The 13,753-nt window shown below is 41.6% G+C and overlaps 1 long non-coding RNA gene across 1 annotated transcript in view; it reads right to left on the bottom strand.

The window, feature by feature from the left end:
- Positions 1-13,753, bottom strand: part of LOC126477399 (uncharacterized) — a 439,678-nt gene that overhangs the window by 294,922 nt on the left and 131,003 nt on the right. The window contains exon 2 of the long non-coding RNA XR_007587433.1: positions 10,471-10,506. This is a non-coding gene — a long non-coding RNA (uncharacterized LOC126477399). The remainder of the gene's footprint in view (positions 1-10,470; positions 10,507-13,753) is intronic.

Below are 13,753 nucleotides of genomic sequence, written 5' to 3'. Positions count from 1 at the left end.
TTCCTTACGAGGAATATGGCCGTACTAGGGTCAAGTTGATGTAACCGATATCGTTATAAGGCTGGTGGTTAAGAGTTTAGTTCCTAGAGGTCAGCAGTCACTCCTGCACTGCGAGCTGCACCCAACTACGGCCGACGGTGGCGCAGCACCCATTCCTGCCCCGTGTACTCCGCCTCGGTCGTCGTCGTGGGTGCTCGTGAGACTCGACATCCCCAGAGAAGCTGCCAGCCGTAATTCACGTGCCCGCGCTCTCCTCGCTTAAAACTCTGGAAAGATGGAAGTACTAGACACTTCCTGTGGTCGCCCGCCTTACTGTCGCTTTCAGAGAGAGAGGAGAAAGAGCAGAACCAGCCAGTGTTGCGCACACAGGTCTCTCGTCTAATAAATAAGGGAAAACTACGTGAAAGGTTGAGATAGACGAACAACACGTTAAACTCCACCTTAACGAATTACCCGTAATGACAACCACTTGCACGACAAGCATATAATAAATGTCATCGTGGATCGTTCTGGATATTGCAAACAGAGAGAGAATTTTGGACTTACGAGAGCAAGTAAACGTACACTAGTACGATTTGGATGTCACATACTCTCTGGATAAACCATCTTCCACAGCCATATCTGTATTAGCTGATTCTTCGATATTTTATTTCCAGTCACAAAATCTCAGTTACAGCGGCCGATTCCACCTATGTTTCAGGAAACATAGTGCTTTTGGCATACAAATGTAGCACGCATGCGCTACTTCATTATGTTGTTCATCATAAGCGCTTCTCACCGAAATGCCATGTCAAATTTCTTCAAGAGGTAAAACAGTAGGTTTTCTGCTCCAGTCACTACAGTCCACTTCTAACATACCTGCCCTCAGCAGTGCAAAAATTTAATATCACGGTAGTGCATTTGACAAAGCCTGATGCCTTCGCGTAAATAAAATGGAAGTGCTACCGAAAGTAGCTTTCTAAAGCCCAAACTTCTTTCGGTTGGTCGTTTCTGTATTTTTGAGTATTTGATTTTTGATTCTAAATATTCTATAATTCTCCTGGGACTGTCAGATTATTCCTCCCAGTAACTAAATGATGCCGCACGTTTTAAAAAGTACACTTCTTAAATTGGTTCAAATGGCTCTGAGCACTATGGGACTTAACATCTGTGCTCATCAGTCCCCTAGAACTTAGAACTACTTAAACCTAACTAACCTAAGGACATCACACACATCCATGCCCGAGGCAGGATTCGAACCTGCGACCGGAGCGGTCTCGCGGTTCCAGACTGAAGCACACTTCTTAAAGGCCACCATTTGGTAACCCATTAACAAATTGAAAATTCAGTGAGACGTTAATGGTGGGCATACAAATCCACAAACCTCTACAAAGAATACTCTAAGAAAATAAAACTGCAACATTACTTAAGGGTGTGCCTACGAAAGTTCTGGTGGACATCAAAAGTCGTGGCAAGCAGCAATCAAACAATACTACTACCAAGTTCCTCTCTGAGCATATACGAACACTTATGACTACACGTGTCATTTCTGTGTGCTCAATATGTTGCTGACATCCTGAAGGTATCGATTCAATAACAGCTGTTATCATTTATTGCGTGGTTATGGTTGATGCTAACCGCACAACGAGCTCCATATGTTCCACAGTCAGGAGTAGCATGGTGGAGTGATGCAGTCATTTACTCATTACGTGTGATACCAGCAGAGCTCCGGTTACGCATCGCGATGGACGCCGTGGAACTGTAAGGTCTTGGAAATCTTCCATTGCGACACCTGCAACATGAGCACTAAGACTGCCTTGCTAAAAAATTGCATTTTCTACTTCAGCATCAGAGGAACAAAAGAATGCTGAATACATACTACCGAAAAGTTAATGTAACCTTAATAACCACTAATGGTGATATTAAAGCTGATAGATCTCTAGACTACAGTGTCCCGAGTGTCTTTCTACAATGGGCTCTTCTCGGCCCGTCTCCTCGGTACAACAATGGCAAAATTCCGATGATTTATGCGAAGAAAAAAGAAGCGTAGTCAGCTAAAGTTGACGTTTTTTCATTTTTTGGTCCTTTCCCGATATTAGGTGCTATGTAGCTTATAATGGATTTCTTTTATTTTCTCGCGACAGCTTACAGAATATACGTACTGCATGTCACAATGCTGTCTTATATTACTTATTACGACTGGTCTCGTTCAATGACCATCCTCACTGAAGAGAAAATTACAATCCCGTCACAGGTCATACATATCTTCATATACAAAGAATAACCCGATCATAGTCAAAATACTTAAAACAGTCAACATAAGTTTAGAGCACTAAAGCAATATGGCTCGAACAGTGGCAAGCAATATGCTGTCTAAATTGTTTTACATATTTTGACTACGATCAGTTATTGATATGATAGTAAATTTTTCTTCTGAGGATATCCAATGACAGAAACCGGTCGTAATAAACACGTAGCACAAGAGAGCATTATCTCACGCATTTTTCCATGTATATAAAGGAGATGGCGAGATTTACCTAAACGAAGGCCATTTGTGCGTGGAATTCCAAACCGAGCTACTGAATGTGGCTACTGTCCTGCAATAGGATGCAACGCTTCATTAGAAATGCCGTATAGAACCCTCGAGTAAAGAATTGTTCAGGATCATCATTTGTAAGCAAACTTCGGAAATAGCAGAAGCGACGAATCTGTGTAGCCCATACCGTACAGAATAGTGGACGTAACACTGGCACCGTAAACTGAGGAACTAATGTGACTTGGATGTAGGACGCGTAGACCACCATCGTCTGGCCAGCTTAAGGTCACATGGGACGCCGTGTGGTACGTGTGGGATTCGGTTAAATTTTAAAGCGATCTGACATCATTTTAAGCACTTAATGAAATCTCATGCCTAGATTGTATCATTTTTCTTTCTTTATTTATTTTTTAACTCTGATCAACATAAACTACTGGTACGCTGTGGGGTATCCTCTGCTATACAATTCACAGTGGTTTGTTCAGTGTAAATGTAGATAGATCACTAACACACATCAATGCAGACTATCTCGTATAAATGTATTCAGCGTTGTACTGCGTTGTAACACAGATACGAGAACTGGGACTTTACTTTTATCGCACATCGCCTGACGGTACCTCCCGCTAGCGTCTTAAAGCAGCATCCCAAATCTCCCATTGCGCGGTATTATCACGTTCTAGAAATTTCGTCTTGAAACTCCTTGTGTATGATTGGCTTAAGTATATTATTAGATTCGGTAGTCAATGACATAAGTTAACCGTGCTACCTGCCGCCTGCCCTAGCGGTCTCTAGCGCCTTTCCATACAGGTGGGAGCTAGCTTAGAGGAAAAGTTATTGATTTTCCCCACGCAAATGGAAATCTCTGGGTATTTCTCAGCGCTTGTGTCGCTTATAAGTTCTCACCATTTTCTTGGGATGTAGCCAGACACTTTTGACGGGAAGCCTTGTCTTTCGTTCTGCTCTGAAGGCTTACCCCTCTGAGCTGTTTCTTCACGCTTCCTCGTTGATTCAATTCTAGTGGCACTTGTTCGTGATAGTCTTATCTGGTATCGATTTCAAACTTTTGGGATCTACGTTGGCTAGTTTCTTAATTCTCACTAAGATGTAATTAAGCACCCTCGTACCAGCTCTAGTCTGTGTACGAAATTATATTACACTATTATGCTGAAAGGAACAATCTTAGCCGGTCGCGGTGGCCGAGCGGTTCTAGGCGCTTCAATCCGGAACCGCGTGACTGCTACGGTCGCAGGTTCGAATCCTGCCTCGGGCATGGATGTGTGTGATGTCGTTATGTTAGGTAGGTTTAAGTAGTTCTAAGTTCTAGGGGACTGATGACCTCAGATGCTAAGTCCCATAGTGCTCAGAGCCATTTGAACCATTTTTGAACAATCTTATTCCCCCAGCAGGTGTGCCCACGTAATGACTTGTGGCGCTTCATCCTAATGCTTAGCTAGCGGGACGTTGCTTCTGTGAATTTGTACAGTTCTTCTAGATCTCTTTGACCAATTCCCAACATCCTAACGTAAGGTGTTCCGGTCACCGGATGGAGTTCTGCGGCCGGGAAACCTCGAGATAAGTGCAAGTTTAAGACCTCGATTTTACATCCTCTGCAAGCGATAGATATGTGCACCGGTCGCATTTTACCAGACACCTGTCGCATACTCCAAAACTCATCGCGGCAGAACTCCAAGGTCTTGTGGGAGCGTGGATGTCGCGTTTAGCAGTGAACAGAGCTCACGCACCCTTCTGAGCACTGTGGCCCTCAGCTCCTCACAATTTTGGAGTCCAATTAGGAGCTTTCTTTATTGATTCCTTAGGCACATGGCCCTGTCTCCGTGCCAGTCTCTCTATTCTTCGCTCACGATACCTGGTCGTCGCAGGCGATCTGACGTCTGCGCAGCATGAGCTGGACGTTTCTGTTACTTGTCTAGTAACCCCGTGATATCAGCGTACAGCAGCAGAGAACAGAGAAGCGAACACTGAGGGAGTGTCATAGGACTATGACCTAATGGATAACGTCGGGAGTTCCGTGAGGCTTTTCGCGGATGATGCTGTTTTATACAGAAACGTTGCAACGCTAGAAAATTGCAATGAAATGCACGGAGTACCGGTACTTGCTGCGGGGACTGGCTATTGGTCGTCAACAAAAACAGATGTAACGTATTTCGAATACATAGACAGAAATATCTGTTACTTGACGAGTACACTATTGCACAACATTCGCTGGAAGCTGTTACTTCCATAAAATGCCTAGAAGTATGCGAACGGAGCGATCTGACGACCACATAAAATCTATCGCGAGTAAGGTTGATGCTAGACGGAGATTCACTGGAAGAATCCACAGGAAATGTAGTCCTTTAATAAAAAAAAGTAGCTTACAAAACAATCGTTCGACCAATACTTGGATACAGCTGTTCAATATGGGATCTGTACAGATCGGATTGATAGAAGAAATAGAAAGATCCAAAGAAGAGCAGTACATTTAATAAGTGCGAAAGCTTCATGGAGACGTGCTACTTCACTCGCGCCTGAAGGTGCTTCGTGAAATGTTGCAAACTGTTGTACGCCTCCCCAGGGACAAATGTCAAATAAATGACCTACGCCGGTACATTCCCGCCTTCATCGTGTAAAAGCAATTCGCAAATAGCCGCCGAAATTCAATTATCGCGTTATTAAGCGCGCTCGCCAAGGTGACGGTCAACTATTCAGCGTGTAGCACACACACACACACACACACACACACACACACACACACACACACGTGAAGGCCGCGCATTACAGGGGCTATTCTGCTGGTGGCGAGAAGAAACTGATCCGGCGCAGGTGACTCAGCGCCCTCCAACCCGCCCAGTCGGCGATCTTTTGAGAGACGCGGCCTCTGGAGTAGATGAGAGAAAAAGTTGGCGGGGCAGGGCAGGGCAGGGAAGAAGCCACAAAGCGGCCCGAGCTCCTATTCGCGCCGCTAAAAGTGTTGACACAGCCGCTGCCGCTGTAATTACGGCCGCCTAAATAATCGGCCGGCCGAACCGCGCGCCGCGACCTTAATTAGTGTCTCGTTATTACTGCTGAGCCGAGACCATTACACAACGAGTGCGCAAGGATCCGCGTCATGTTATTACGACCTGTAATTCGCTCCAGCTCTGACGCAATTTGCTACTGCGGAGCGGCGCGGGGAAAGCAAAAACTGCCCGCTTTCATCAAGAAACGCCCGTGGCCGCCACAGCGAGATGCGAACATATCCGGACTTTCCCGCGCTTGCCGCGGCGCGACACCAACTGGGAAATTTTGGCGCTTAGCCCTCTTCGCTGTCAGCAAGCGCAGATACAGAGTTCGGGTCTGCGGGCACAGTCTGTTATTCTCACTGTCTTCTTCCCTTAGATTTAACGTGTCATTCATTACTCTCGCCTTGTCGTTGGTGGAGATGCTTGCGTACCTCAGCGATACAGATAGCCGTATCGTAGGTGCAACCACAACGGAGGGGTATCTGTTGAGAGGCCAGACAAACATGTGGTTCCTGAAGATGGGCAGCAGCCTTTTCAGTATTGCAGAGGCATCAGTCTGGATGATTGACTGATCTGGCCTTGTAACATCAACCAAAACGACCTTGCTGTGCTGGTACTGCGAACGGCTGACAGCGAGGGGAAACTACAGCCGTAATTTTTCCCGAGGTCATGCAGCTTTGCTGTACGGTGAAATGATGATAACGTCTTCTTGGGTAAAATATCCCCATTGGGATCTCCGGGCGGGGCTACTCAGGAGGACGTCGTTATCAGGAGAAACAAAACAGAAGTTCTACGGATCGGAGCGTGGAAGGTCAGATCGCTTAATCGGGCAAGTAGGTTAGAAAATTTAAAAAGGGAACTGGATAGGTTAAAGTTAGATATTGTGGGAATTAGAAGTACGATGGCACGCGGAACAAGACTTCTGGTCAGGTGAATACAGGGTTATAAACACAAAATCGAATAAGGGTAATGCACGAGCAGGTTCAATAATGAATAAAAAATAGAAGCGCGGATAAGCTACTACGAACAGCATAGTGGACGCATTACTGTAGCCAAGGTAGACATGAAGCCCACGCCTACATTAGTAGTACAAGTTCATATTCCTACTAGCTTCGCAGATGATGAAGAAACTGAAGAAATGTATGATGCGATGGAAGAAATTTTTAAGATAATTAAAGGAGACGAAAATTTAATATTCATGGGGTACTGGAGCTCGATAGCAGAAAAAGGAAGAGAAGAAAAAGTAGTAGGTGAATATGGCTTAGGGTTAAGAAATGAAAGAGGAAGCCGCTTGGTACAATTCTGCACAGAGTATAACTTAATAATAGCTAATACTTGGTTTAAGAATCATGAAAGAAGGTTGTAGATGTGGAAGAGGCCTGGAGATACTGGAAGGTTTCAGATACATTATATAACTGTAACACAGAGATTTAGGAACAAGGTTTTAAATTGTAACACATTTCCAGTGGCAGATGTGGACTCTGGCCACAATTTACTGATTATGAACAGTGTTTCAGAAAGAGCATTATGGAACGCTTGACAAGAACGGGGAAAAGAAATACAGTAGAAGAAGAATGGGTAGCTTTGAGAGATGAAATAGTGAAGGCAGCAGAGGATCAGGTAGGAAAAAAAACGAGAGCTAGTAGAAATCCTTGTGTAACAGAAGAGATAGTGAATTCGACTGATGAAAGGAGAAAATATAAAAATGCAGTAAATGAAGCAGGCAAAAAGGATTACAAACGTCTAAAAAATGAGACCGACAGGAAGTGCAAAACTGCTAAGCAGCGATGACTAGAGGACAAATGTAAGGATGTAGAGGCATATATCACTCGGGAAAGATAGATACAGCCTACAGGAAAATCAAAGAGCCCTTTGGAGAAAAGAGAACCACTTGTATGAATATCAAGAGCTCAGATGGAAAACCAGTCCTAAGCAAAGAAGGGAAAGCAGAGAGGTGGAAGGAATATATAGAGGATCTGCACAAGGCCGATGTACTCGAGGGCAGTGTCATGGAAATGGAAGAGGACCTAGATGAAGATGAAATGGGAGATATGATAATGCGTGAAGAGTTTGACAGAGCACTGAAAGACCTGAGTCGAAACAAGGCCCAGGGAGTAGACAACATTCCATTGGAACAGTGGTTCCCAACAGGTGGTCCGCGGACCCCTGGGGGTTCGCGAGCTATGCCAGAGGGGTCCGCAAGATGCTATTAGAATAAAAAATAACTTAAATATATTTTGTATGATAACAGATTTTTTATTTTGGACGCTTCTTGCATGAGCAGACCTTTAGCGAACGCTAACTTCTGCGTCTAGCGTCTTCCTAGAGCCAACTGACACTAGCACACTCTAGCGCAAAACTAGAATTAGATAGAGGCAAATAGTTCTGCGGTATGCCTTATTTTTCACACATGTGTACTCCATGCAATCTCAGGTGTAGTACACTTGAAAGACCAATACAATCAGTTTTAATTTTTTCCTGTCATTTTCAGTTCATACTCAATTTTTATTTTTTTAAGGAGATTATTATACTAGACACCCAGATTTGAAGACAAAGATTTTGAGCAATAATCAAAAATTTAACAATAACAATGATGGCTAAATTGAAAAAGGTTTAAGCTCAATATTTTTTCAGTAATGAATATATAAATGTTTTTTCTAAGTACCAAAAATAGAAAAAGTATAAAAAGACTCTTAATTTGGCTTTTTTAGGTACTTGATACTGTGATATGACAAGGTACCAATCATGCTCGATGGGGGGATCCTCGAGAAAATTTTGTTGGGAACCCCTGCATTAGAACTACGTATAGCCTTGAGAGAGCCAGCCATGACGAAACTCTACCATCTGGTGAGCAAGATGTATGAAACAACCGAAATACCCTCAGACTTCAAGAAGAATGTAATAACTCCAAATCCAAACAAAGCAGGAGTTGACAGGTGTGAAAATTACCGGACTGTCAGTTTAATAAGTCACGGATGCAAAATTCTAAAACCAATTCTTTACAGACGAGTGGTAAAACTGGCACAAGCGACCTGGGGGAAGATCAGTTTGGATTCCGTAGAAATATTGGAGCATGTGAGGCAATTCTGACGCTACGATATATCTTAGAAGGTAGATTAAGGCAAGGCAAACCTACATTTTGCAGCGTTTGTAGATTTAGAGGAAGCTTTTGACAATTTAGACTGGAATACTCTCTTTTAAATTCTGAAGGTGGCAGAGGTAAAATACAGGGCGCCAAAAGCTATTTACAGTTTGTACAGAAACCAAATGGCAGTTATAAGAGTCGAAGGGCATGAAAGGGAAGCAGTGGTTGGGAAGGGAGTGAGACAGGGCTGTAGCCTATCCCCGATGTTATTTAATCTGTATATTGAGCAAGCAGTAATGGAAACAAAAGGAAAATTTGGAGCGGGAATTAAAATCCATGGGAAAAAAAACTTTGAGGTTTGCCGACGACATTGTAATTCTTTCAGAGACAGCAAAAGACCTGGAAGAGCAGTTGAGCCGATTGGACAGTGTCTTGAAAGGAGGATATAAGGTGAACATCAACAAAAGCAAAACGATGATAACGGAATGAATTCGAATTAAATCAGGTGATGCTTAGGGAATTAGATTAGGAAATGAGACACTTAAAGTAGTAGACGAGTTCTGCTGTTTGGGGAGAAAAATAACTGATGATGCTCGAGGTAGTGAGGTAGGTTTCGACTTCCTGTTTGTGTATGACAATGCCCGCCCGCACGGGACCGCTGTGTTGTCGGACACAACAGGAAGTGAAGACATTGAACATGGGGAATGGGCTGCATATGTCTAGGTCCTAAAGATTACAGCGCAAGCCTGGGATGGTTTTGGCAGTTATGTTTCTCAACGAATATGCCAACTTACGTACTGTGTTTCATGTCGTCCGTCATTGTTTGTGATTATTTCTGTCCAATAATACTTCTGTTTCTTAGGATTTGTCAAGCAGTGTACATGGATACAAGATCCAAAATTTCTGCTTCAAGGAGGAAAATGGGCAACTGGCACTTAACAACCAAGAAAACTACAGAGAACGCTGCAAATATTTTTAAGGAAATTCTAAATTGCCAAGAACCCATAAACAGATTTCTGTCAGAAATTGCACTAAAAGCCAATCCAGATCCACAGGCACCAAATGAGGAAATTGTTAGACAAATTAAAGGCTTAAAAAACAAAAAGCGTCTAGTAAAGGCAGACTTGCTGCATAATTCCTGAAATCAATTGGCCCAATACAAATTAGACTGAGCATGCAAAACATTTGGCCGCGCGGGTAGCCGCGCGGTCTATGGCGTTTTGTCACGGCCCGGGTGCCTCTCCCCGTCGGAGGTTCGAGTCCTCCCTCGGGCATGGGTGTGTGTGTTGTCCTTAGCGTAAGTTAGCTTAAGTTAGATTAAGTAGTGTGTAAGCTTAGGGACCGATGACCTCAGCAGTTTGGTCCCATAAAACTTTACCATAAATTTCCAATTTTGCAAAACATTTGGCTTACTGAGAAGATTCCAAATGATAGGAAAATTTCATCCATTCATCCACTACATGAAAAGGAGAGCTTTCCCAGCACAAATATTGATCCTGAAACTAATCATCAAAAGCTAATCCTCAATCATCAAAAATCTTGTTATAAGAAAGTAGATTGTGCGGTACATTCGCAGATTTTTAAAAAAAGGCTTATTTACTCAGTGGATCGTTAATTATCTCTTCCAGATCCTCAAAGCACAAGGTCTGGACTTCAAAACCACAGCAGTTACTAATAAACATAAAACTGCACAAAATCTAGGGTAAAATTACTTCCGTAAAGTTTTGAAATTCAAACAGGAGTGAGGCAAGGTGACAAACTACTTTTTTTTAAACACTGCCCCAATAGTTCAAGAACGGCGGAAACTGATATCAGAGCTTAAAATTGGCAAATTAATCAAATTAGAAATAATAGGACAGACTGCTTACCTTTTTGCAGACGAACTGGCGATCTATGTCAGGACACTGAAACAGCAAAAACAGAAATTCTTAAAGAAACACCAGAAAGAGTAGATCTCCAAACAACATTTGAAGAAACAAAACACACGTCTAGCAACAACCTGGCATTCAAAATTTTAGAAACTAAATGCGGGAGAATAGAGAGTTCCTCAATTCAAATATTTGGAGGAAACTATTCAGAAAACCGTTCTCGAGACGACTGGTTACGAATTCGTTGTCACAAAATGGAAACAGCTTTCAGGCTTACAGGAGACATCTATAACAAAACATCCATCTCAAAATACACAAAACTGATACATTACAACACGGTAGTCAAACCAAACTGCCTTTTGTTGGCTGAAATACTCATTTTAAACAGAAAGGACATTTAACAAATCCAACAGAGAGAAGTAAAAGCAATCAGTAAGATTTTAGACCTAATTTATGTTGAAGAACAAATAAATAAAATGAGAAGTATACCAACATTTATTCACGTAAGGAAAAAAAAAAACTTTGGCTAAAATTCTATAGGCTTATTAAATGAAATGGACGAACCAGCTTAACTATATAGGTTGTGAAATTCTATGAAACACTTGATTAATTTAAAACTGAAGCAAAAAATGGAGCGCTGCAGTTAAAGACAACGTGAAGGAAGCAGAAATAACACTATGTATACCAGACACAAATTTTTTGGACAGGAAATTCACGAGCAGGCAGTTGGCCTGGCAGAAAAAGCAAAGAAGACCGACGCATCTTGGTCTGAAGAGCGGAGAAAGCCAATTCTGAGCGAGTGAAAGTAATACGGGCACACAGGCAAGCTAAAACGAAACCCTGAAAATGTCGCATCACATGGTACAGGATGGCCTAGCATGGATAATAATAATAATAATAATAATAATAATAATAATAATAATAAACCCAGTGGAGGCCCGGGAAAAGAATAGGCCTCCGGTATGTTCTGCCAGTCGTAAAAGGCGACGAAAAGAACAAACCACTAATAGGGCTAACCTCCCTTTTAGTGTGATTACTTGGTTCAGGACAGAACTAAAGAAGCCTCGGACAAGCACCGTCATGGTCGGGGACGACGCTTGAACCCTATGCCCGCCCACAATGGTAACGACACTGCTAGCCAACTGGAAAATGATTTAAATCCAAATAGAGGTGTTTTGCAGGATATGCTTCCTCCAACCACCCTAGAAGGAAAACAAAGACAGAGGATGAGATGGTCAGATGAAGTTAATAGACGCCTCATGTTCTGTTATTACCAAGCAACAAACCTAGGAACCAACACAACTGGATACAGATCACAAGTATACACAACATTTATTATCAGATACCCAGAATTAAAATTTTTAACAGAACAACGACTAGCTGATCAGATCCGTGTAATAATCAAAAATAACAGGATACCCCAGTCAGAATTAGAAAACATCAAACAACAAGTACAACAAATACTGGAACAAAATAATGTGCAGTCAGAAGAAGAAGAAAATACAGTAATGGACTCAAACATCCCAGAGCAAACAAACAAAGACTAACACGCATCAATTAAACAATCAGAGGAAAACGAAATCTTAAGACAGCCACCAGAACAAGCACCAATAGAACACGAAGTGACACACATGTTAGATATAGAAGAGAAATTTCAGCTGACATATATAGAATACAAAGACACAAATACAGACATTAGACCATTCTTGCATAGACTGCCCAATAACCCACAAGTCGAAACAACAATAAAAACTATCAACACAATCATACACAACAAAATAAATCAAAACACAACTATGGAAGAGTTACAACTACTGGTTTATATAGGAGCACTCACTACACTAAATACACACACTAGGCAGAGATCAGAACCAGCCAACACACAGAAGAAACCCATAAAACCAGCATGGCAACACAGGCTAAAGATCAGAATAGAAAAACTGAGAAAAGACATCGGACAGCTAACACAATTTATAAGAAATGAAATGTCAGAAAAAAAACGAAAAAGGTTGGGTAAAATCTCACAACAAGAAGCGATAGAGCAATTAGATGAAAAGAAGCAGAAATTACAAGCATTGGCCAAACGAGTTAGAAGATACAAAAAAAGTGAAAATAGAAGGAAACAAAACCAAACATTCAACACAAACCAAAAGACATTTTACCAGACAATAGATAACACACACATTAAAATAGACAATCCACCAAGCATAACAGACATGGAACACTTCTGAAGCAACATATGGTCAAACCCGGTACAACATAACAGGCATGCACGGTGGATACAAGCAGAAACAGACACATACAAGATGATACTGCGGATGCCTGAAGTGATAATTTTGCAGCATGAAGTCACCCCAGCAATTAATTCCACTCACAATTGAAAAGCCCCTGGAAAAGATAAAATAGCAAATTTCTGGCTAAAGAAGTTCACCTCAACACTTTCACATCTAACTAAATTATTTAACAGTTACATTGCAGATCCATACACATTCCCTGATACACTTACACATGGAATAACTTATCTGAAACCTAAAGATCAAGCAGACACAGCAAACCCAGCTAAATATCGCCCCATAACATGCCTACCAACAATATACAAAATATTAACTTCAGTTATTACACAGAAATTAATAACAGATACAACACAGAACAAAATTATAAATGAAGAGCAAAAAGGCTGTTGCAAATGGGCACGAGGATGTAAAGAGCAACTGATAACAGATGCAGAGGTGACATATCAAGCAAAAACTAGACAAAGGTCGCTACACTACGCATACATTGATTACCAAAAAGCTTTTGATAGTGTACCCCACTCATGGTTACTACAAATATTGGAAATATATAAAGTAGATCCTAAATTGATACAGTTCCTAAACATAGTAATGAAAAATTGGAAAACCACACTTAATATCCAAACAAATTCAAATAATATCACATCACAGCCAATACAGATTAAGCGTGGAATATACCAAGGAGACTCATTAAGTCCTTTCTGGTTCTACCTTGCTCTGAACCCACTATCCAACATTCTAAATAATGCAAATTATGGATACAAAATTACTGGAACATACCAGCGAAAAATCACACATTTGCTATACATGGATGATCTAAAACTACTGGCAACAACAAATCAACAACTCAACCAATTACTAAAGATAACAGAAGTATTCAGCAATGATATAAATATGGCTTTTGGAACAGACAAATGTAAGAAAAATAGCATAGTCAAGGGAAAACACATTAAACAACAAGGTTACATATTGGATAACCACAGCGACTGCAT

This window comes from Schistocerca serialis, chromosome 1, assembly GCF_023864345.2.
Source record: "Schistocerca serialis cubense isolate TAMUIC-IGC-003099 chromosome 1, iqSchSeri2.2, whole genome shotgun sequence".
Taxonomy (NCBI): Eukaryota; Metazoa; Arthropoda; class Insecta; order Orthoptera; family Acrididae; genus Schistocerca; species Schistocerca serialis.
The sequence above is the reverse complement of the archived record's forward strand: the minus strand, read 5'-3'. Positions and strand labels throughout refer to the sequence as shown.